Source organism: Camelus dromedarius, chromosome 5 (genome assembly GCF_036321535.1).
Source record: "Camelus dromedarius isolate mCamDro1 chromosome 5, mCamDro1.pat, whole genome shotgun sequence".
Taxonomy (NCBI): Eukaryota; Metazoa; Chordata; class Mammalia; order Artiodactyla; family Camelidae; genus Camelus; species Camelus dromedarius.
Window position 1 is genome coordinate 6716350 of NC_087440.1, and position 21914 is coordinate 6738263.

The 21914-nt window shown below is 46.3% G+C and overlaps 1 protein-coding gene across 2 annotated transcripts in view; it reads left to right on the forward strand.

The window, feature by feature from the left end:
* The window catches only part of RORA (RAR related orphan receptor A), a 699387-nt gene that overhangs the window by 50538 nt on the left and 626935 nt on the right, over positions 1-21914 (forward strand). The window lies entirely within an intron of this gene.

Sequence of the window (21914 nt, forward strand, 5' to 3'; positions counted from 1 at the left end):
TGTCTTCCAGCCAGCTACAGCATGGACCCAGAGCCTTCCTTCTTCCACTGGTATTTTGATGTCATGTCTTATACTCTGGAAAATCACAAGGATCTTCTTACCTAAAAATTAGCAGAGCAGTTAAGAGCATGGGCTTTGCAGTCAGGCAGATTTGCGTTCGCCCTCCAGCGTTGCTAACTGTGCAGCTGTGGGCGAGTTATTGTACCTCCTGAGTTCAGTTTTCTCACCTAGAAAGTGGTGATCATAATACCTCAGAGGGCTGTTGTGCGGATTAGATATTACGCATATAAATAGAGGCTTCCGTTCCTGCGACACAGTGGGTGCTCAATGAGCATGAGTAAATCCTGTTCCCCCAGGGAACAAGTGCCAAGTGAAAATGTGGCACTGGGTGGCTGAGGCTTCCCGGCTCGGGGGACATTTGCTCTGTTTTGGGGGTGATTGAGGTGGTTGATAATGATGACAAACGCAAACATTAAAACTCTGTGTCAGAGTTTATTACAGGAAGTTTTAATCACAGTGAAATACCTGTTCAGTTCTGAGAACCATTGTGCATTATTCATTGGGGATCACATTCTTAAGGGATAAATGAACCATCGTTATTTTTCCTCTCTGTTTAATTCTTACATGAGCCCCTCTCCCTTCACGTCCGTCCCCTTCCTGCTTCCTGCTAGCAAGGGGAGACGTCTGCTTCTAGTACAGTAGCTACTCCTGGTCTCCAGTGGCAAATTAGACCTGCTAATCCTTATTAAGAACCTTCTATGGCCCATGTAAGAGCAAAGAAGGTTAGTGAGAATCAGTCCTGTGCTTACAGAGCTTACTGTCACCTGGGTCAGACTAGGGGACAGCTCCCCATGATAGAAGACAGAATGTGTGCAGGGTGATGGTGGTAGGGTGGTGGTGGGGTGGTGCGCAGGACGTGGCAGATTCTAACAGGAGGCGGCAGGCAAGGGTCCCAGAAGAGGCCTGTGAGCTGGGCCTGGGAGGAGAGGGTGAGACATGCATTTCGGGCTGGGGAATGGTCCTGAGCAAAGCCCAAAGCAGGGAATAGGTAATGTGCCTAATTACATGGTGAGCTGCCCTCAGAGATTAGAGTTACCATGTCTGTGCGTAGTCACAATCCGGATGGAAATGTTGCCCAGTCTTAACCTGCCTATGAAGCTCTCCTGGGAAGCTTGCTACAGAGTCACAGGCCTCTCACCTCTTCATCCAGACTCTGTGCATAACACAGTTATGAAAGGTGGATTTGGAAAGATAATCAGGGCCAGTTTAAGAAGAGCCTTGCATGTCATTCAAAGTTCAGACTTTGACCTCAGAGCGTGAGATAGTATTTTTAACTAGCTATTTTAATGCAGACCTAGAAGATTCGCATTGCAAATGATATTCAGGTGGTTCTAGATCAGGGGTTCCCAATGCGGGGTTCCAGGGGGAGCTAAGTGTCCATGAAGACCTTAATGGGGCTCTTCAAGCTATGTTAGGTGTTTCGTAAAAGCTAATGCATGCTATGCATTTATCCTTCCTAAGTTTGTAGCTAGTTCAGTCCTTTCTTGGGTCTGGAACTGTACTTTTTTTAAATTGAAGTATACTCAGTTACAATGTGTCAATTTCCGGTGTACAGCACAATGTCCCAGTGGTGCATACACATACATATATTCGTGGAACTGTACGAACATAGTGTGGCAACTTGGGTAAGGGAAGGCAGCCCCATGCAGTGGTTAAAAGCATGCATTTTGGAGACAGATCTGAGTTTTAGACACGTTCCCCTGCCTTCCAGCTGCAAGATCTCAAGCAAGTTACTTCACCTGGGTGATCATAATTCCCGTGGGTAAAACAGGGATGGTTAGCACTCAGCTGGTAGAGCTGTGGAGAGGAGTCCACGAGAGAATGCATGTCCTGGCTTGACGTAAAGGAAATGCTCAAAAAATGTTACTGGCATTAAGCCGTCTCATGGAAAAATAATTATATATGACTATGTATAATTTGCTTGGTAGCAGAACTCAGGGGAAATAAAATATATCAAAGGAACCTCAAAGGTGAAAAGCCTGGAAAGCTTCTCCAAGGGCTTGTTTGGACACAGCCTCTAGAGTGGAGAGCAAAGACAGGCCTTTTCTTAGCTCCTCGGTCGAGGATGGATGCTCCTTACAGGTCCCTCACACTTAAGCTCTGCCTCTGGAGCGTGATTTATCCTGGAAACGGTTCTAACGGAAAATAATAGAAAATGACTTGCCAGGGAAGAATCAAGGGAGAGTGTGTATTTACTTTGGGCGATTTTCCCATTGCACCGGGTTAGACTGCCAGGAAGTTAAAAATAGTGGTGATAAGCAGTCTGTGAATTGGTCCCTCTTGGGGTGGCAAGGGTCAGCTGAAAGTGGAATTGTTCCTCCGGGCCCCGGAGAGCTCCACTTCATCCCCCTCGAAGTCTCTTTTGAGAGCCCTCTTGCAGCTTCTGTTGGCTGCTCTCCTGAGATCTGCACATCCTGCCCGAGTTTCCCTGCCCGTCCTGTCAGTTCCTCAGGCTTGTTCTCAGCAGCCTATGTTAAACCAGCCAGTCTGGGATGGCCTCATGCTTCACATATGCTATTTATAACCCGTAATTTATATTTTCATGATACTTCATGTAGCAGCTGGTCTTTGTGCCACTATAATAAGGGAATAATGAAATACATGTATATTTATATGGGTGGCTGTAGTGTTTGTCGTTCTGTATGCGGATTGCTATTGTAGGAAACATGTCAAATTGCAAAGGTTTTTTTTTTCCCTCTTAAAGATAAGCCCTAGCATATTAAATATTCATCTGCCCTGTAAGAACAGTATACCATCTTTTTGTTTCCTTCATCCTTATTTTCTCATGGAAATATATTCAGATGTGTACGATATGTATTGTTCTCATAAAATACTCCTCATTGCAACTGGTCCCCTGAGCAAAGCGTAAAAAAAATCTTCATCAACGGCTATTCCAAAATATGCTAATATTCATGACCTTCAGCCTGGAGGGTCATATCTAAATACCACCACTGAGCACACTGGAGAGCTTGGCTCCTGAATTCCTTGAACCCGGGTAAGCTCGTGACTTTGAGCTGTGGGCGAGGCGTTGAGGATCAGTGGCCCCCAGAACCTTTCCCCTTTTAAAGGAATCACTCCTCCCCACCGCTGCCTCATTCCCAAAGGGGATGTCTGGTGTCTTAACGTTGTATTTCATCTCTTGGCCAAGCTGCAGGGACTGGGAGGACCAGTGACCCAGGCCTCTCTTCTGAAGATGTTACAGAGCCAGGGCTTCCAATCGATGCCACCTGCTGGAGGCCCCATCCCCCCGGTGGGTGTGCTAGTCAAGCCCTAGCAGCTCAGGCTCTCCAGGTGGTTGTGATGCCTGCTCCCAGTTGAGAGGCATTTATCCATCTCATTGGACTCACCTGCTCCTTGAAGAATGACCTGGGCGTCATGGTCCACATTCCGGTGTGTCCATCCATGGGTGGAGGGCTGGGAGGACATGGGCAAAGCTTTCTGCCCTGAAAGAGTGTGCTGGCTGCTGGCAGGGAGTGTGCGGAGGGCTAGATGAGCATTCTCTTACATTTTCATGATCCTGTGAGGTAGGGGTGGGAGGTACAATAGTGACTCCCTAATGATGGCCCCACCCTAATCCCTGGAACCTGCGAATAGGTTACTTCGCAGATGTGATAAACTTAGGGCCTTGATGGGAGACCTCTCCTAGGTGATGTAGGTGGGGCCGTTGTGAGCACGAGGACCTTGTATGCGGGAGGTGGGAGAGTCAGAGTTAGAGGAAGAGATTGAGGTTGGAAGCAGAGAAGGGTGAGGAGAGAGCCAGCGTGTTTGCGCTCACAAGAGGGAGGGAGGGAGAGAAGTTTGAAGATGCTACACTTTTGGCTTTGAAGATGGAAGGAGGGGCCGCAAGCCCCACGCTGCCGGTGGCTTCTTAGAAGCTGGGAAAGGGAAGAAAACAAATTCTCCCTTAAACCTCCAGAAGGAACCCAGCCTGGCTACACCTTGATTTGAGGACTTCTGGCCTCCAGAACTGTAAGTAACACATTTATGTTATTGAAGCCATAAAGTTTATGGTCATGTGTTTCGGCAGCCGTAAGAAAACAGTGCACAGTCACTATCTGACAGAGGAGGAAACCGGGGATCAGAAAGACGAAGCAGCTGCCCCGAGGTCACACCGCGAGGAAGTGGCCCAACAGGGAACCGTGCCCAGATCCCGCATTGGGGGCTGTCATGATGCACACTCTCCTGCAGGAGGAGGTGTCTGGCTCAGCGTGACTGCCTTCTGGGCCTTCTTTCCTATTTTACTCGCCCAGTAGAGTCGGCAGGAAAGTCCCCATCAGACTCAATTCTGGGGTGAAATCAGATGAATTTTTCCCCCAGATCTTCCGTGCATTCATGTGAGCGGTTTGGTTTCGCTTTTCTAAGGCGGCTCGTAAGGAAGGCAGTTTCTGGGGGTCGCGTTGAGAAGAAAACAGAAAGTGGCTTTAGCAAGCAGTGCAGATCCCCGGTAAAGTGCTTTTTCATAAAAATGGGTTGGGGAGGGGGAGGGGAGAGGAATGCAACAGCTAAGAAACTTCGTGGCCGGGGTAGCCTTGTAAGGCTGGAGAAGCCCGTGCGCATGCGCGGTCCAGCTCCGAGCTGGAGCGTGCAGTTCGTTTCCGTGTGGAGGGAGGGGCGGAGGGGAGGCGCTGCCCTTCCTCTCACTTAGCAAGTTCATCCTCTAGGATCAAAGGGTCTAGGAGCCAGGAGCAGAGGCAGCAAAACCCAGGAGAGAAGCTTCAGAGGGGAGGATGCCAAGCACAGACGCATTGTTGGGACCCCAAAGAGCCAGGCTCCAGACTGACTGTTTTTCATAACGAAGTCAAGCCAGGCCCCGAAAGAAGCCCAGACGCCGTGTCCAGGGATGCAAGAGGGAAAGGCCCAGGATGGCAGTGGTTCAGGCAAAACCAGGCCCAGTGCACTGAACACCTGTGGGGCTACTAGCCCTGTGCTGGGAGCTACAGGGGCTGGTGGGAGCAGTCAGGCCAGCTCCACCCTCAAGGTCTTTTTTATGCCCTGGCAGGAAGACTGCATTTTCACAAACTCCTCTAGGTTGAGAACCAGTAGGATAGAGCCACAGGGAGGCACAGGGAATAGTGGGGGACAGGAGGAAAAAGAGCTCATGATGACTGAGGTGGAAAGAAATGAATAGTTACTGAGGGTCACTCAGGCAGGGTCCACGCTCGACACGCACACATAACCTCTCATTTCAGCATTCAGACTCTGGGGTGAATGTTACTCTCCTTTGTAGAATGAGGCTCACAGAGGTTAAATAACTCACCCCAACTTAGCGAGTAGAGGCCAGAAGGGGTGAAACTCACTTTTGATTTCGAGCCCAGTATATTTTCCACCACGCTGCATCGACTTCTGGGGGGGAAATCATAAAATGCCTCATGAGTTATTTAATGACGTGGAAAGATGTTCAAGAGTTACGGCTAAGTGGGTAAAGCAGGTTGTGTGATCCAGCTCTTGTTAACACACACATTTATGCTCAAAACATCAAGGTTAATATATAATGCACCCTAATGCCATCCAGTGACTACCTCGGAGTGTTGAAGCTGGGGGTGAGTTGTTAAAATCCTTCTTGCTAGTCTATATTTTACAAATTTTCTACAGGAAACAATACCTAATATATTGATAAAAACTAACAGAGCTCTGAGCTTCTAAACGCATTTGGAAGAGCTCTGTCTGAGCGAAGATTTCTAAGTGTTAGAGGCTCCTTGAAAGGATGAGTGGCCATCAGGGGAGTTCCAGACACATCAGAAGAGCAAGAGCAGATGTATAGAAGCAGGAAACATTTTTATGTCCATGTGAATGTGCAGGAAGCAAGGATTCAGGTGTGGCTGTAACATGAGGACTGTGTTGGGTGGTAGGGGAGGGGGGAGTGTGGGTTGTGGGGTGAGTGCTACTGGAATGCCAGGTTTAAGAGTTGGAGCAGGGTTCTGCATCTTACGAGGGACCCAATCCAGAGGTGGTGGTTGAAATGCTTTGCTAAAACGTGGTAGGGAATTAAGAGGGGGCTTTGTTTCAGAGGTTGCTTTGCCGATACAGGAAGTGTGGAGAAAGTCCCCTGAGCTCCGCCCTGCTGCTTCTGGGTTGTGGCACGCTCGGCCAAATTGTCGGACTCGTGGTCCTAAGAGTCCCGGGTTGTAGAAAAACTTCATCGAAGCTAAAAATCCTAGCCAAGTTATCTGCATCTCCAAAGACTCCAGAAGGTTTATAAATACCTGGATAAGGAACTGAACATTTTATTGTTAACCTGGATGTCTTTAACGAGGTAGACACAGCTTCTGTGAGTAACTCAATTGCCCAAACCGAGCAGATAGAGAAAGAACGCTTTATATCCTCTGGAATTTACAAATACCTGGGTTCAGCTGGAAGTTGAGAGCACGCAATAGTTCTAAGCCTTGTAATGAAGGAGAGAAACTGTGATTCCTATCAGGTTGGCATTTAAGAGACTTCCCTGCTCTCTTGATACTCAGCAGTGATTTTTACGGAAGCCCTCGTTTCAGCTGGTTCCACTGCCAGATGAGATGTCATTACAAGGACTGGATTTTGAACAGAAGAAGCGTTGGGGATGTGGCCGATTCTGTGAAGTTTGTGTCACTGTGACCAATCGGAGACATCTTCTGGCAACTCTGAGTTCTTTTTCATTCTCTGTTGTAATTCTAAGGAGGGCTGATCTTCAGAAGTGAGCATAGCTGGGCTTAGATAATTGTTCCTTGGTAAGGATGTTGAGGAAGGTGGGTTGGGAGTGGGATAAATATGATCAAGGAGAAGGAAGGAAAAAGAGGGTTTTGTTTCTTTGTTTTCTTACTGTGTTAGCTTTTAGCAGACAGAGGAGCTGTGGGTAAACCCATGCGGGATCTGTCTGCTTCACATGGGGGCCTCTGTGTGCTGGGATGAGCACTTTACGAGGAGCCCGAGGTCTGGGTGCTAGTCCTGGCTCCCCCACTAATTAGCTCTGTGATTTGGGTAAGGTCACCTGAGGTCGCTTGTTCCTTAGCTGTAAAGCTTGGTTTTATATCTGCCTTTCCTATAATACAGTGGTGATGTGAGGTTCAGTCAAAGAGCTCTCAGTAAATATAAGGTGGTACAATACTTACCAGTGCATGTGCAGTTTCTTTGAAAGGGCCAAAGTTGTAAAGTAACCCGTGTACGGCTCACCTGTAATTCTCCTTTCTGTTCCCCTCGCTTTCCTTTATTCTGCCTCGTATTCCTGCCCCCAAGCTGTGTCTGTTCTGACTCCTATCTCTGGCCCGGCCCTTTTCTCTAGCTAGATTCAGAAAGTGGGCAGGAGAAGGGGATGCTGGCATTCCAAGTTGTCTGATTCATCTGTTTTCTGCCAGGGTTTGGCCATGTGGTAGGTGTTGAGTAGAAACCGGTCAGTTGAACAGGTTCTGGAAACTGTCAGTTTCACTCTTGTCATCAAGGCCCTCAGTAACCTCTTAAGGAAACAACTCTTTAAAAGAAAGCTTCGGCCTTGAGGTTTGCTACATTTCTCCTCCACGTGTTAGAATATCCTCCCATTGGACTGATGGATCCACTCTTACGTGACCTTTACACAGAGGAGCTGGAAAGCCTGTGACTGGTGGCTGCCCGGCATATGTGAAGAGTGACGGTTTCAGAGTCTGTCCTTGGGCTTGAGTCAAAGTTGTGCCATTTTGGAATTTGTGACCTTTAACAAGTTACTCAAGCTTTCTGGGCTTCCCATTCTTCATCTTTAAGCTGAAAATATATGAGCGATGGAGAGTAATTGTAGAGATGAAATGAGAATTAAGAATGGGTTGAGTTTCAGTTTCTCCTTTCATTTTCATGAAATCCCCTGTTCCCCCAAGTCTTGTTTATTTGTTTCTACCCTTTGAGATCTACACCGTCTGGCTCAGTGAGCCACAGCACCCTAGGGTTCTCCAGGGTGGGGCTTGGTGGGGCCCCAGCCCCCACTATGCTCTAATCAGGCAGCCTACCTCAGTTCTGTTTTACATACTGGAGTTTGCTATGGAATTTCTTTGGGGTAAAGATTCTTTGGGGAAAAAGAGTTTGAGAATGCCAACACTGGCTTTAGTCTAGGATAAAGGCACTGGATCAAAAGAAAGAATTAGATAAAGGACTAGGTTGGCTCTGGAGAGGTGGAACAGCTAAAAAAAAAATCACAGAACTGGTCTGGGAATAAATAGAGTGGACCCAGATGCACACAGATACTTGTGAACTGTTGAGAAGATGGGGCTATAATTCCAGCAAGAAATAAACCCAACGGGTGACTGTTGGAGTTGCAGCTGTAATCAGTTTTTCATTTGACGGCTTTTTCCTCACCAAAAGCTGGTGGAAAACTGACTTCGGCCACTGGGTGCTTGGTGTGGTGTTGACATGGGGACACTTCTCCCAAGGTGAAGCAGCAGGAAGGTGAAGAGAATGAAACAGCCTTCTTTCACAATACACAGGTGCTGTGTTCACGATGACAGCAGCTTATTCTTTGGAGTTTGTGAGGAGGGTCTGGGAAGAGAAACGGGATGCTGTCAGTAGGAGCTGCGGGACCGGGGTAGGTGGCACAGGTTGCGGGAGACTAGGGACGGGGCTCCAGTTCTGTCTTTGAGAAGATTCTCTGTTGTACAGTAAATAGCGCAGTATTTGCTAGTGTACACGGGCACTCAGAATCCAGTGGGGCTTCTTTAGACAGCACTCTGTAAGTGCCTGCAACAGTCTTACTTGTCTGTCACACCTCCACCCCTCTCTTTTAATAATTAAAAAATTCAAAGTTGCAGCATCCAGATCTCTTTAGCCCTTGAAACAGGAACCCCTCTTTATAATCTGCATATCTGGTACAGAAAAAAAAACCCTGCTTCTTCAGGCTTTATTGATTCAGAATTTGTGATCCCTGTGCCAGAGGTAGAGCAAAAGCAGGACCAGGTCTGCTCAAGGGGAAAAGGCTGTCCAGAGCAAGTTCATGGGAACCAGGTGCTGGTAGGTACTGAAGCGCGTGCCAAGTGATGCCTTAATTACCCATATCCTTCTTGGGTTTTCATTAAAGCAGGATGTCTACAAAGCAAGGTTGTGTTCCCGAGGCTTCTGTTGTTCTTCTTGATAAAAAGAAAGACACCTGATTGCTCAGGAAAAAAACAAACATTTTTTCTTCTATTCTGATGATCTTCCACTCCCCTCTTCTTCCTAATTAGTCCGAAAGAGAGAGGCTTTACCACATAGGAAAAATTATCAGCCTGCCAGCAACTGCTGGCAGTTTTTGGGGTTGGGGACTGCAGAAAGACAGCAAAGGTCGGAAATATCTTTAAAGTGCTGATGAAACCTTACCCTCCAAGTCAGAAAAAAAGCACACATCAATGCATAATTAAGAATGTTCCCCAACTGTTTTTGATCTGAGAGATCATTGAGACACTTGTCACCCATTGGCTGTTGCAGTGACAGACGCTTAAATTCCTGCGAGAGGTGCCATCTCCAGTTGTAAGAGCTTGTTGAGTTTTTTGGTTTATTTTTGGCATATAGGTATTTAAATTATCTAACAGTTTATTGAGCCCAGCCTCAGTAATCTGATTAATTTGGATCAAATTAGTCTGTGTTACTTTGGCCAAGTCACTTGATTGCCACCAAACCTCAATTTCTCTGTGGATTAGGGAGAGAAAAGCCTCTTTTTTTTTTTGGGAAGAAACAATTTGTAAAGGGCTCAGTGTCATCCTTTGCCTGTGGGAGACTCTTGAGGAATGTTAGGTATGATGTTAGGCGGGCTGTGTGTTGGTTGGAGGTGGGACCATGACACCAGATGTCCTGTGAGAACTCTGTGTAAGTCATCTTTGCTCCAGAGCAGACCCACAGCTGTGATTCGCCCCCCACCAGCTATCCTGGTTCGGGGATCACTGTGCACCCCGGTCTCCACACACCTGGTCTCAATTTCCTTTCTTCCCTTGACAGTCCTCCTCCTGCAGTGGGAAGGACAGAGCACTCACTGCTTTTACTTGACGTTGAGGCTCGTGTCTGCGTGTAGGTTGCTGGTGCTTTCTTGCCTTGTCTGTTTTGTCAGTTTCTAGAACCTACCATATGCCCCCCCGCCCCGAGGCCATTCTGGGTTTTGGAATGCTGATTAGCCCATGGACAGATATTCATAGATGCCCCATCCCCTCATGGCACTGGCCTGTAGGCTTCAGAAGGTCCCCTTGGTTTCTCCTCCTGACCTAGGACTCTTGCTTGCCTGCTTAATTGCCACGTGACATTCTGTGCTTGGTACACTGATACGGAAGCAACTTAGGTGCAGAAACATAGACACACAAATAAATGGAGAAATAGATAAATGGACAACGATAAGTAGAATTTTGATAAATCCCCTGGAATAGATGGAGAGAAGTCAGGATGTATCACGGTGTTGGGTGTGTTTCTTTGGCTTCCTGCAGCCATTGACATTGATGCATTGATTCGTTGACTTACCCGGCCTGTATCAGGGCTGTGCACCTTATGAGCTATTCTGCTGCGTGCAGTGAGTGACACACAGATTGGAAGACCTGTTCCGACCCTGTTAAATGGAGCATAAGACAATTCTGTGTTCTGCCAAAATCCTCAGTGGTCATGGGCTCGTGTCTGGTTTTCTGTTGAAGAATTGTGATGATTTCGGTAGGTGGAAACTGGTAACAGAAAGCTACTTTACAAAGAGCTTGCAGCGGAAGGTGGACTGGATTGTGTCTGGAGACCTTATTTATGGGCTCAGCTCTTGATGAACTGGGACTTTGGATAAAACACTTAATCTTCATCTTGGACTTTGACTTCTTTAGCCATGAAATGAGGCAGCTGGTCTAGATGAGCCAGCTCTTGAAATCTATCAATTTATAAAAATTAATTTGAAATGTTAGGGCTAAGAGAGAGCCATGGGTTGCTCTCACCTTGCTGCCCCTTATGTTACTCAGAATTGGTGGCCTCCCTCACCAAGACCACTCATTGGAGGCTAGCATAGAAGCTCCCTTAAGACTTGTACAGCAGAAATGCCCCCACTGGCAGCATCTCCTTCATGAACAGTCCAGCACCTGTGGCTGCTGTCCTGTGTGGCCTGACAGGCCTCTTACCAAGACTGGTTTCTATAAAAATACACACTTAGATGTTTCTTCTTAATTTTTAAATTTTTATTATTTAAAAAAAATTTTTAAATTTTTATTTTTCTTTTTGCTTTAAAATTTTTTTGAGTTCAAACTATATGAAGAGCAAAATTAGCTGTTAGACGTTATCGCCACTGTCACGTCGCCCAGAACCAGACTCCACTGAACGCTAGGGCTGCTAATGACCTAGCACCTTGACGTGTGCACAGATGACAGGGCAAATCCACACGGACAGTTCAGAGCACATTCATTCCAGTTGCAGAAGTTACTATACTTCGGAATATTTTTGAAAGCCATACTTACTTCTTCTTGATTGTAGACAGAATATTTGCTCATTTTGGAATACAAAACAGTAACAAAATATCCTAGAAATGATTGCCCTTCCCATGTTTGTGCACATGCAGATACATATATTTCTGTTTTGTACATTTGTGTCCTGCCTGCCTTTTGCATCAAATATTAGAGCTTATGCATTTCTTATGATTAAAAGTAGTTCAAAAACATAATTTTCAGTGTCTGCATATATAGTCCATGATGGTTGGACCATAATTTATTTAACCATTGCCAGTGTATCAGTGTATTTAGACCTTGTGAGGTTTTAAAATTTATTTTAAAGCAGCCTTAGTAGGTAGGAAGACAAATATGTCTTCTGACTAAGAGATTTGAAGTTCATGTTGGTAGTGAAAAGAAGCTGCATGTAATTAACATCTTACAATTTTCTATTCTAGCCACAACCTAAGATGCTTAATGTTTAAAAATTCAAATAATCCATAAAGACTTCTTTTGGAGGTTGTATTTTTACCCTTAAGTGTGACTAAACCCAACAGTAGAGATAAACACAGTCAAAACAGTAAAACATTAAGAAAAGATGGGACGGGATGAAAAGTGACATTTATGGAACCCAGGCTATGTGGGTGCACATGCGTTATCTCATTAGGTTCTCATGACCGGTCAGTGAGATAAATGGTACCTTATTTCACAGAAGAGAAAACTGAGCTCAGAGAGGTTTTGCACTGGCCTGGGTTTATCCAGCTGTAAAATGGCAGGGCCAGTATTTGAACCCAGATCTGTTAAATCCCAAATCCTCAACATATTACACCATTCTGCCTACATACAATTAAAGCCTGGCTTGAGGTGGTTGCTGCCTGCATCCCTGCCCCACATCGCTATAAATCTGCAGGAGAAATTCAGAAAGACCACCACTGCTTTTGAGAATTCTTTGCTCCTTGGAACCACTCAGGTCTAGGAGGGTGGAGTCCATATGGGATCCAAGTAGATGCTCTGTCCCCGGCATCTACCTTCCTCTTAGTTCACCCAGAATGACCCAGCTTTTCCGAGTATTATGGATTGGGCTTCTGAGTAAGGTGTTTCCCCCACTTTTGCAGCTCCCCTACCTGTCCCCCACGTAATGCAGCAAAATTCCTGCCCGGTGTTTCCTGGGAACGTGATGGGCTATTCATGGGAGCTTGGCTCAGAGCAGACATGTGCTTTCCCCCGTGCACAGGGGGTGTGTTAGATCGGTTCATCCCCCTGAAACATCCTTCTCAGAATTCTAATGGAAATCTTCCTTCATTGAACAGATTATTGGTTGAGACTCGGTGAAAAAAATTTTTTTCTTTGTACTAACTCTGTGTTTGTGACTTTTATGTCTTCATTTATATGAAGATGACTCTCTTCATAACCCCGAAGAGTTCCCACTCAGAGAATTGTCTGTCTTGGCTGTGATCAATTATGATAGCTCAGAAATTGCGTGCTGTTCTGAAATTCTTCACTCGCCACTGTGTCTTATCACCTCTGCAGTGTATTCACTCATCCATGTATTCATCAAGCAGTCTCTGAGCACCGGCTAAGGACCAGGCACGGGTCCTGACTACACCCTCACCGCTGTCCCTCTTTCAGTGTTTGTAGAAGGCTGTCTTCCAGGGAATTTTTGTACCTTTATTTGAAGTACTAATAAGAATGTACTTATTTACTGAATATTAAAGCGCAATAATAAGATGCTATGGTGTGAAATGTGTTTCAACATGAAGACAACAATGCTGTGAAAATAATTTAATGTAACATGAACTTATAAATTACACACACACACAAAATCCCAACAAAACCCCAGACTAAATCTTTCTCACCTCAGTTACTCTGCATGTGTTACTGTAGGCTAAAGACCGTGTGAGGTGATGTCTACAGATAGGGAACAGCTTTTACTAGTGTCGGTCACTGGAGGCAGGTTTACGCTACCTAATTATTTTTTTGTTTGTTTGAACTATGTCTTTTGGTTCTCGGAGGAGTGATCCCTGTCAGTAACGTGAGGGCTTCTGTGGTGTCCTGCTTTAAGTTTGTATAACACTTCTATTTTTAAAATTCTTGACCATGGTCTTTTGATGTAAGTACATATTAGTGTCCCCACTTTATAGACAAGAAAACTGAGGTGAGATCAGCTAGTGATCACAGAGAAGGGAATGGAGCCAGTCATTTTCTCAGAGCCTGCTACACCATAGTTTGATTTTTCAGCATTACGTGGGAACCGTGTTTTGCTATCTTTTGGGTGTACTTGTCTTCAGAGCCTCACAAATGAAAAATGGGAGTAACAGTACATATTCCTACTTGAACGAACAAATGCTTTTCATTCACAATAGAAAACTGAGACTCAAGCAATGAAGTTGGTCATAGCCGGTCCCTCTGGACAGCTGCCCCAGCGGGTGAAACATACGTGACACACACCTCATCGCCATTGCCCATTCAAAATGCAGCGTGACTGATGTGGAGGTACGTTACTAACCTCAGTCAGTGTGTCCCCTGAAGGTGTGAATGCAGTACAGAGGAGTTGTATTTCGGAGCACGACGTTAGGTTTCCTGACTGGAAATGTTCTTGAACTAAAATATCTTCGGCGAAAAGCTTTTTTGTGGTTATAAAAAAAGATCAGCATCTCGCAGGTTACCGACTTGCTAATTACTTAGAATTCAGATCAGGTATTTGTGGTGAAATTAGCATGCAAAACCCATCAGTTTTTGACAAGGGCTTCTGATGGAAGAAAGGGGTAGCTGGAGGTGATGACGCGGTGAGAGAGAACCCAGGAAGCAGGTTTTCTGGGTTAAAATTTTGTCATCTAGGTTAGATGACAGTTTCATGTTCTAATGATGTTTTGCCAGAGTAGATGGATAAATAGCAAAAGGGAAGTTGTTTCTTTATAAGAAGTGTCTCTAAAGGTGTGGCTTTTCCTTCAAAAAGGCTAATAAGTGAAACTGTTAATGTGGGCAAAGTTACCTCCTCACATCCTGTGTAGGAGGACCTGTGAGAGAGCTGGTTATTTTCTGATTAACAAAGGGTGGGAGGTTGTCCTTAATATATTTACTCAGAGGCCCTGATTTACCTATTTATATCTATTTATATCTATCTCGCCTATCTGTATATTTGTATGTACGTTACTCTGTGCTTGCAGTTTAGTCCAAAAATGACTGAGGCTGAATCCAAGGAAAGAGCCTACTGCATTGGGATCATGTGCTTCCCTGTGTATCCTCTGTCCTTGGCTACAGGTGCTGATAGAAATGTGAGGGCAATATTAACAATGTACTTTTTTCTTGTGGACCTGCCCTCTCCATCCCTGTATCCATTCTTTAAACGCAAGAGACTATGCTTCAGAGTGACTCAGCCCACAGAAAGCACGGAGTTCTTTCATTTTCTAGTCTTGCATCAAGTATCATTTTGGCTGACATGACAGCTCCTGCAGCCATTCAGATAGTGAGCTGTTTCTTAAACTTCTTGGGGCCTCAGTTACTCCGTCTGCAAATGGGGCTGGATAATGGTACCTACCTCAAAGGGCTGGGTGAAAAGTAAATAAGTGGATATTGGTGAAGTGCTAGAATTGTGGTTGATATTCAAGGACTCACCGAGCATTCTTTCAGTAAAGGCAAAGACTGGTGGTTGCCCAGAAAGTAATGAGCTTTCTACCTATTTGGATGTCAGAATAATGTGCCTCTGAGCAGTGTTAGCTACCCCAGGGGGAGGAATGGAAGGTTAATATCCACTGAATGCTACAGACCGCTCATCCTCCACCAGTTCTAGAAAGTTGAGAACGCAGGACTTAGAAAAACATCCTGGCTGATTTCAGGTAGCGGTAACCCTTCCTGAGAGGAGACTCTCGGGCCTTGCTTTCCGCCAGGTCAGGTCGGCGTGTATTTCTTTGCTATCTGGAGTAATGGAAAACTCCATGTTGTCACTTGAAGCAGTCTGGAGAGCACATCTGTCGGGGTGGAATTGCTTACCCCACACTCCGTGGACAAGGGCTTGGCCTCCAAGTCTGACATGTGATCCTCACTCCGTTTGGGAGGGTTGTCCGGCAAACTCGCTTGGAAGGGAATTTGGTGTCAACGCGCAGCTGGGGTTGGGCTTTGGCACGTTTTCCCATCAGCTGAACTGTGGCTCTCATGGTCTCCAGGGGTCGGGATTTGGCTGCAGCCAAGGAACATACACATCCCTCCGGGGCCTGACATCATGGACGTCTGCAGCTCCCCGGATCGTGGAATTTTACCGACATGGGTCTGGGACAGGGGGTGATTGCCCAGTTCAGCTTTCATTTTCATCCATTCATTCTACCCTGCATCCACTTATCCATCCATTTATTCGACCGTCAGTGTAATAATAGCGTAGTGTGTGGCAGTCCCTAGGCTAAGGGTAGTCACTATATACGCCAGTGGGACAGATGTGCATAAAACCAGTCACGAGGATTTTTTTATGCTGTCTGTCTTCCCAGTACCTTCCGTAGTGCCTGACACGTGGTGGTGGTGTCCCTTAAATCTTGGCTATTTGATAGTCATGGGGTAAGTGTTCCAATCAAGCTGGATGCAAGGTGCTCTGAGAACCAGATATATGGAATTTGTACAGCACAAACACCTGATCTTGTTGGGTACTTTTTAACTTAACAGTTTGGCTTCATATTTGCTACATCACTTGGCTTACACAAGTAACTCATTAAAATTAAAAGGATGAAACCCAGAGGAACTAACTTAGCTCCCCAGCACCTCTCTGGATTGAAGCCTCTTTTACCTTCACAGCATTGCTGATATCACGCTAAAGGGCTAGTTTGTCCCCTGAGAGGTGGTAAAACCTAATATTTCTGATGATCTCATCTACTCCAATTTGGCCAAAGTGCTTGGTTTTGGTCATTACTTATCCCACAGACATACTGAGTACCCGCCACATGCCAGGAGCTAGCTTATCAGGTTTAAGATTTACTCCATGTACCATGTGGGTTTTTTCCATTTTCAGAAACTGGGGAAAAGGACCAGGTATAGTCTTCATTGAAAATGTATTGATCATCCTTTTGCTGGGGTGATTTAGAAGGGACTTGGGGCTCTGACAGTCCCCAGATTCTTCAATATCCGCATCCTTCTTAACCATTCATTACAAAAAAGAGTTGAGCTGGCGTCGGGCTGGGTCTGCACAGGCTGTGGTTGACGTACTTGGAAGATGGTTTTAAAAAGCAAAGCCTAGTTACGGGCTAGGACTGATTCAGAAGTGTGATCCTGACTTAACCTGACTTAACCAGAAGTTCCTTAACCTCTTTTCACCTCCGCTTCAACATCACCTGTCACAGGGATGGGTCTGGAGGAGTCTCCAGCTCCAAGGGTCTCTCCAGTCCCAAGCCTTGCTGTACTTCACGGCCCTGACCTAGCTGACGGCTCTTTGAACGCCACAGTTACCAAAATTTGCCTCCTTCCCAGACTGCCTCTGCCTCCTAGGGTCTGAGGCTTCCTGTTTGCTTTGCACTCCCACAGATCCCTGCTGGGCTGTTCTCTGGCGCCATCACTCCCTGTCTCTGGGGAAGCTAATAGGAACTGAGGAGAGTCCTGGAGCAGCCTCCTCCATGAGCTATTTTATGACTCATGTGCTGTAGGGGGTGCTGGCCTCTGGGAGGGGAGAAGAGAAACTTCCCTTTGTTTCTTCCGTTTGCTTAAAAGAAACAGCCCAAGGAACCCACTCTCTCAGGCAGACGCCTCTTCCATGCAAGGTACTGGACCATTTGCAAAAATGACAAAACCAGAAAACTCTAGAACTATCCTAAAAATGGTGACAGGAACAGCTCTTTAAATATTTTGATACCTCTCTTGTGACTCCCTCCTCCCTTTTTAAAATCCTCTTTTGCTTCACACGCAAAAAAAAAAAAAAAAAAAGTGACAGGCAACTGGCTTGTCACCCAGTAAAGAGTAGGAACAGCCCTTTGGCTTTTGAGCGGCTCATGAGATTTTTCTTCTGCAAAAAGTTTTTGGGAATTTCTTCCAGAAAAGTCATGTGTGGGAAGGGTAAATGGTTGCAGCTGGATTAACACCCTGCCTGTTGGGTTCTGAGGCTTCAGTGGCATCTTTCTCTCTATAATTGATCCCATTTTCCAGAACACAGAGCCCAGAAGGCACACTTGCCCATTCCTGCCTTGGCTTGATGAAAATGTTGGGGTCTCCCTTCACCTTGAGTGTGGGGAGGAGAAAGAGTTGCTCCTCGGAGGCGTCTGGATCCCTGGACCCGAGCCCAGTAATTGACCACGTTTGTTGTATCTAAACACATGATCAGCCTTTGTCAAGTCGCTGCTGTCGTTGGATAATTAATGTTCCTGGAGGAAGCAATGACTTTTTCCCCCTCACAGCTGAAGATGAGATAGACTTTGTCAGGCATCACAACCAAGTGTAGTTTGCTTAATCTTTCCCACTTGAATGATCTCTGTTGGCCCAACAGCCCAGGGACTCCTCCCAGAGGTCCTCCCATGCCTGAGGCCACAGCTTCCCAAACAGCCGGGATCCTCTTTAAAGAGGGAAAACCAAGCAACTCTTCTAGCTTTGCTCTTTGACTTCTTTCTCACTCTTTCCCTGTTTTTTTTTTTTTTTTTTTTTTTTCTTGCCAGTACGGAAATGCTTTTGGTGCCTTTTCTTAAGTTGAATTTGGCTGTGTTGAAGGCTTACGTGGCTTAAGAAGTATTTCTTCCGACATCTTGAAGCAGGGAAATAATAGTATGTGCATCGTGGATGAGCCCAAAGCTCTCCTTGCCCGAGCTGACGCCCCCTCCAAAATTCCGGAAGCAGGACCATCATTTTTCCCTTTTCTCAGCTCATTCTCTACTGTTGAGCCAGCTGAGGACCTCAGAGTGTATTTTCTCCTGTAATACGTGGCAGACGTAACCTATGACGTTTCCACGCAGGACACACACCCACACGGAGGCACTGATACAGTGCGTACCTGAGCTCTAATGCTACCATTTCCTTTCCCATTTGAGGAAACCTACTGGAATGGGGGGGAGGTGCAAAGGAGCTTTCTTATGCGATAACCTTCAGTCCCTCTAAAAAGCTTAATTGTTTGAAACCTGTAGAATGTGTTCTATTCTTAGCTACAAATAGCTGATGACACATCTGGAATGACAGGTCCTCCCGAGTCACTGAGAACCACTTCTTTCCATTCCAGAGATTTTCCACCGACCTCCTGCCCAGAAGTTTGGTTGGTAATGGAGCACTGTAGCTCACAGTTTCTTAGTAATTAATTGTATTTTTCACTTGGAAAACCAGGGCATCCAAAGGCTTACATGCCCGAGAGTCAGAGCGACCTGCCCGGTATATTAAGAATGGGCAGATGGCTCCAGAGAAGCCTGGTACATTAAGCATCAGATCAGCTTATCTGTGGGTCCTTCCTGTCTTGCCTTTCCCTCCCCTCAGTAGGATATGCTAAGAGGAAGAATATCATTCAGAGACCCCCGAAGAGTAAGCAGTTGCGTTGATGGGGAGCAATACCTTCGAAATGGAGCTGTGGGCCTTGGAGAGGTGAAAGGGTAAATTGTGCCAGAGATAAAAAGGGGTGAGTTAAAGCCTCGGTGGCCGGTCATAAGGGAGAAGGGGACAAAGAGTTTGGTTAGGAACTGGGGGCTGTAAGCATTTGAGATCCCCTGATGCAGCAGAACCATCCGCTTCATGTCCGTAAACTGTGTGAGCCCATTCCGGGCAACAGGTCCAAGTGGCCGTAAGTGGCTCGGCCGTACGAAATCTGCTCACTGTTAAGAGCCCGATAAATGCCGGCTAGCACGAGTGATCATGGCAGAGTCCCACTCCAGCCCAGGCCTCCGTGTCACTGTGTGTCCTTGCGGAACGCTTTGCTCCTGAGGGTACGGAGCAATTGAAGAGAGAGAGGCCCCTGCATGACACCCACAGTCCAGGGCGCACGAGGTCATTACTGCCGCCTGGCGCCGCAGAGGAGAGTCGGGGACTTTTAGAGCCAGAAGAAAATTGACAGCATGTCATGCCCAAATCCCCTCATGCAAATCAATTAACAAAAATTATATAGCCAAACATTCGCATCGATGCCCTGCAATTAGTAACTGGAGTTTGAGGTACTCAACAAGGTAATAAAGCCCATTAACAGCCGTCAGACCCATGGAGTCTCCTTGGCACAGCCAGTGGGTTAGCAGCTGCTCGCTGGATGAAATGGTTGAAAGGAGGAAAATGCTGTCTCTCTGGGTGTGTTGGGCCCCATCCAGCCTGGGCCAGTCACGCCCACGTTTCTTTTTCCTGGTAAGAATTAGCCAAATTTCCCTCATTTGTCTGGATGTTGGAGGAGGATCAAAATGTTGAGGGACAGAGCATCCCATCCCACTAAGGAGGGTAGAGTGTAAGCTTCTTGGAACAGGATATTAGCCAGAAATGGGTTCATCCTGCCGTTGTCCCTGGTTCAAGGACAGACTTCTGGGCTTGGCATTGAGACCCAGCCCCGTGGGGCTCCAGCGTGACTTTCCAGATTCCTTTCCCAAACCACACCCATGCTCCAGGCTGCAGGGCACCTTGGGGATCTTCCAGCCCTCTCTGCACTCCCATGGCTGTCGCTCTGATGGGATGCTCTGTCAAGATGCCTCTCCTCCCCTAGTGTACTTGGTACACTCAGGTCCCTCCACCAAAGGCCAGTTCAGCTGTGACTTGTGTTTCCCCCTAAAACGTAAGAAGCATGGATCCCTCCTCTGCCTATATAGTGCTTTGTCCACACCCCGTCCCAGCAGCCCATTATCCTGTAGTGAACTGATTGTTCATCTGTAAGTGCTTGGATGTTGTCCCAGTTTAACCCACACCCTGGCCTGACGTGGTTAGCTAATAAAAACCTCTGAGTGTAGAAAAGGACAGATGCATAGTCGTGTGTCCCCCAAAAGCTGCTTTCCTGGTTTCACTTTTCATACAAATGTAAGCGCTAGAAGGGCAGAGAAGTCCATCTGGTTTGTTCACTGCTGAATGCCCCAGCTCCTAGGAGAGTCCTGGGCACAACATTGGATTCAATAAATATTTGTTGAATGAATGGAACACAATAGAATATCTTTTCAAGGTTTTAACTTAAAGAAGGCTTCTGTCCACAAATATGATTGATTTGGAGGAAAGTCTCCATTAGAAGACTGTTTTCTTCACAGTGGGTTCACATCCTTGTCATCTTCCTCAGGGACTGCACATTGTCATCTCCTTTCTCATGTCTTCTTGTCACTGACAGTTGGGCAGGCGCTTCTCTGGTTCTCCAACTTAGGAGTTGGGGAATCCTTGAGGGAAGAGGAGTTGGAAGTGTTGACTCAGAAAAATGTCCATTTCAGATGTGTTGGGAACGTTGCTTTTCCGCCGCTGCCGTTCCTGGTTCATCATTCTCTACCAGGAGATTTGGGGGAGGGGGCAGTTAAGGAGGTGCAGTTGTTTTTAGTTTGTGGAAAGAGGAGAGAAGCTATTGAGTTGCGGAAAGCGTTTGAAATAGCACTGGAGCTTTTCCCAAGCTGCTCTGATTGACAGCTTGATGCAGAAGGATGAACAGCTATTTTCACCAACTCCAGAGCAAGCCGGGCCTTCTTGATGACATCAGTGTGGCAAGTGGCAAGACAAACCACCTGCTAGTAGCTGCAGCATCCTCTTTTGTTTGGTGATTTCACCTTTCACCCGTTACAGCGCCCGGCTTCCAGTAGGCTATTCATAAGTAGATGCTGCTTGCAACGTAAATGTTTGACAAGTTTCATCATCACAAAGGGTGTTAGAGGTCAGACCTTTGAAACCTGCCATTTAAAAATGAAAGTGATGACACCCAGAGAAGGGACTATTCACTTCTCGCTGTCACAGGTCTGTAGTGGCAAAATCAGGACGTGTATGCGGTGCTTATCCTGTGGGATGGAACTTCCAGGATATCTGAATTGTCAGTCATGACACATGTAGTAACGGCATGCTTAGCATTTTTGAATCTAGGAGTGGGTTTCAGTTGCTTTTCATTTGCCCACTAAACTTCATTTGGTACCCACATATTATGACTTGATAATGATGAGGAGAACTGTTCCACACATGTCTTCCCAAAAGAAAAGGGAAAAGCACTAAAGAACACAAGGGAGGTGATCATGTGTCCACGCATCCCATTTAGTGATTGCTTATTAAGTATACAGCAGTGCACGTGGCGTCCAGTGGAAGCGCATGGATCAGGAGTGTTGAGTTCATGGCGTAGTCCTGATTGATGGCTTAGCTATTATGCATCTTAACCGACTTGGGGCTTGGTGTCTTCATGTCAACGTTGTCTACGTCACAGTTTGCAGAAGCTTTCACCTCACGTGTTGTCTGTTGGTATTAACTGCCTGTAGTGCTGTGTTGAAAAGAAATCTGAAGCCGCATTTGGGGACAGGGTAAATGAACGTTATCCGCCATTGGCTGGTGATGTCTGCTGTGGACTGTGGGTAGGAAGTTACAGCGTATGTGCAACTGAATTGCTGTCCTGGGTCAGGTAATCTGTGAAGTTCTAAAGCCTGTGTACTGTTGCTC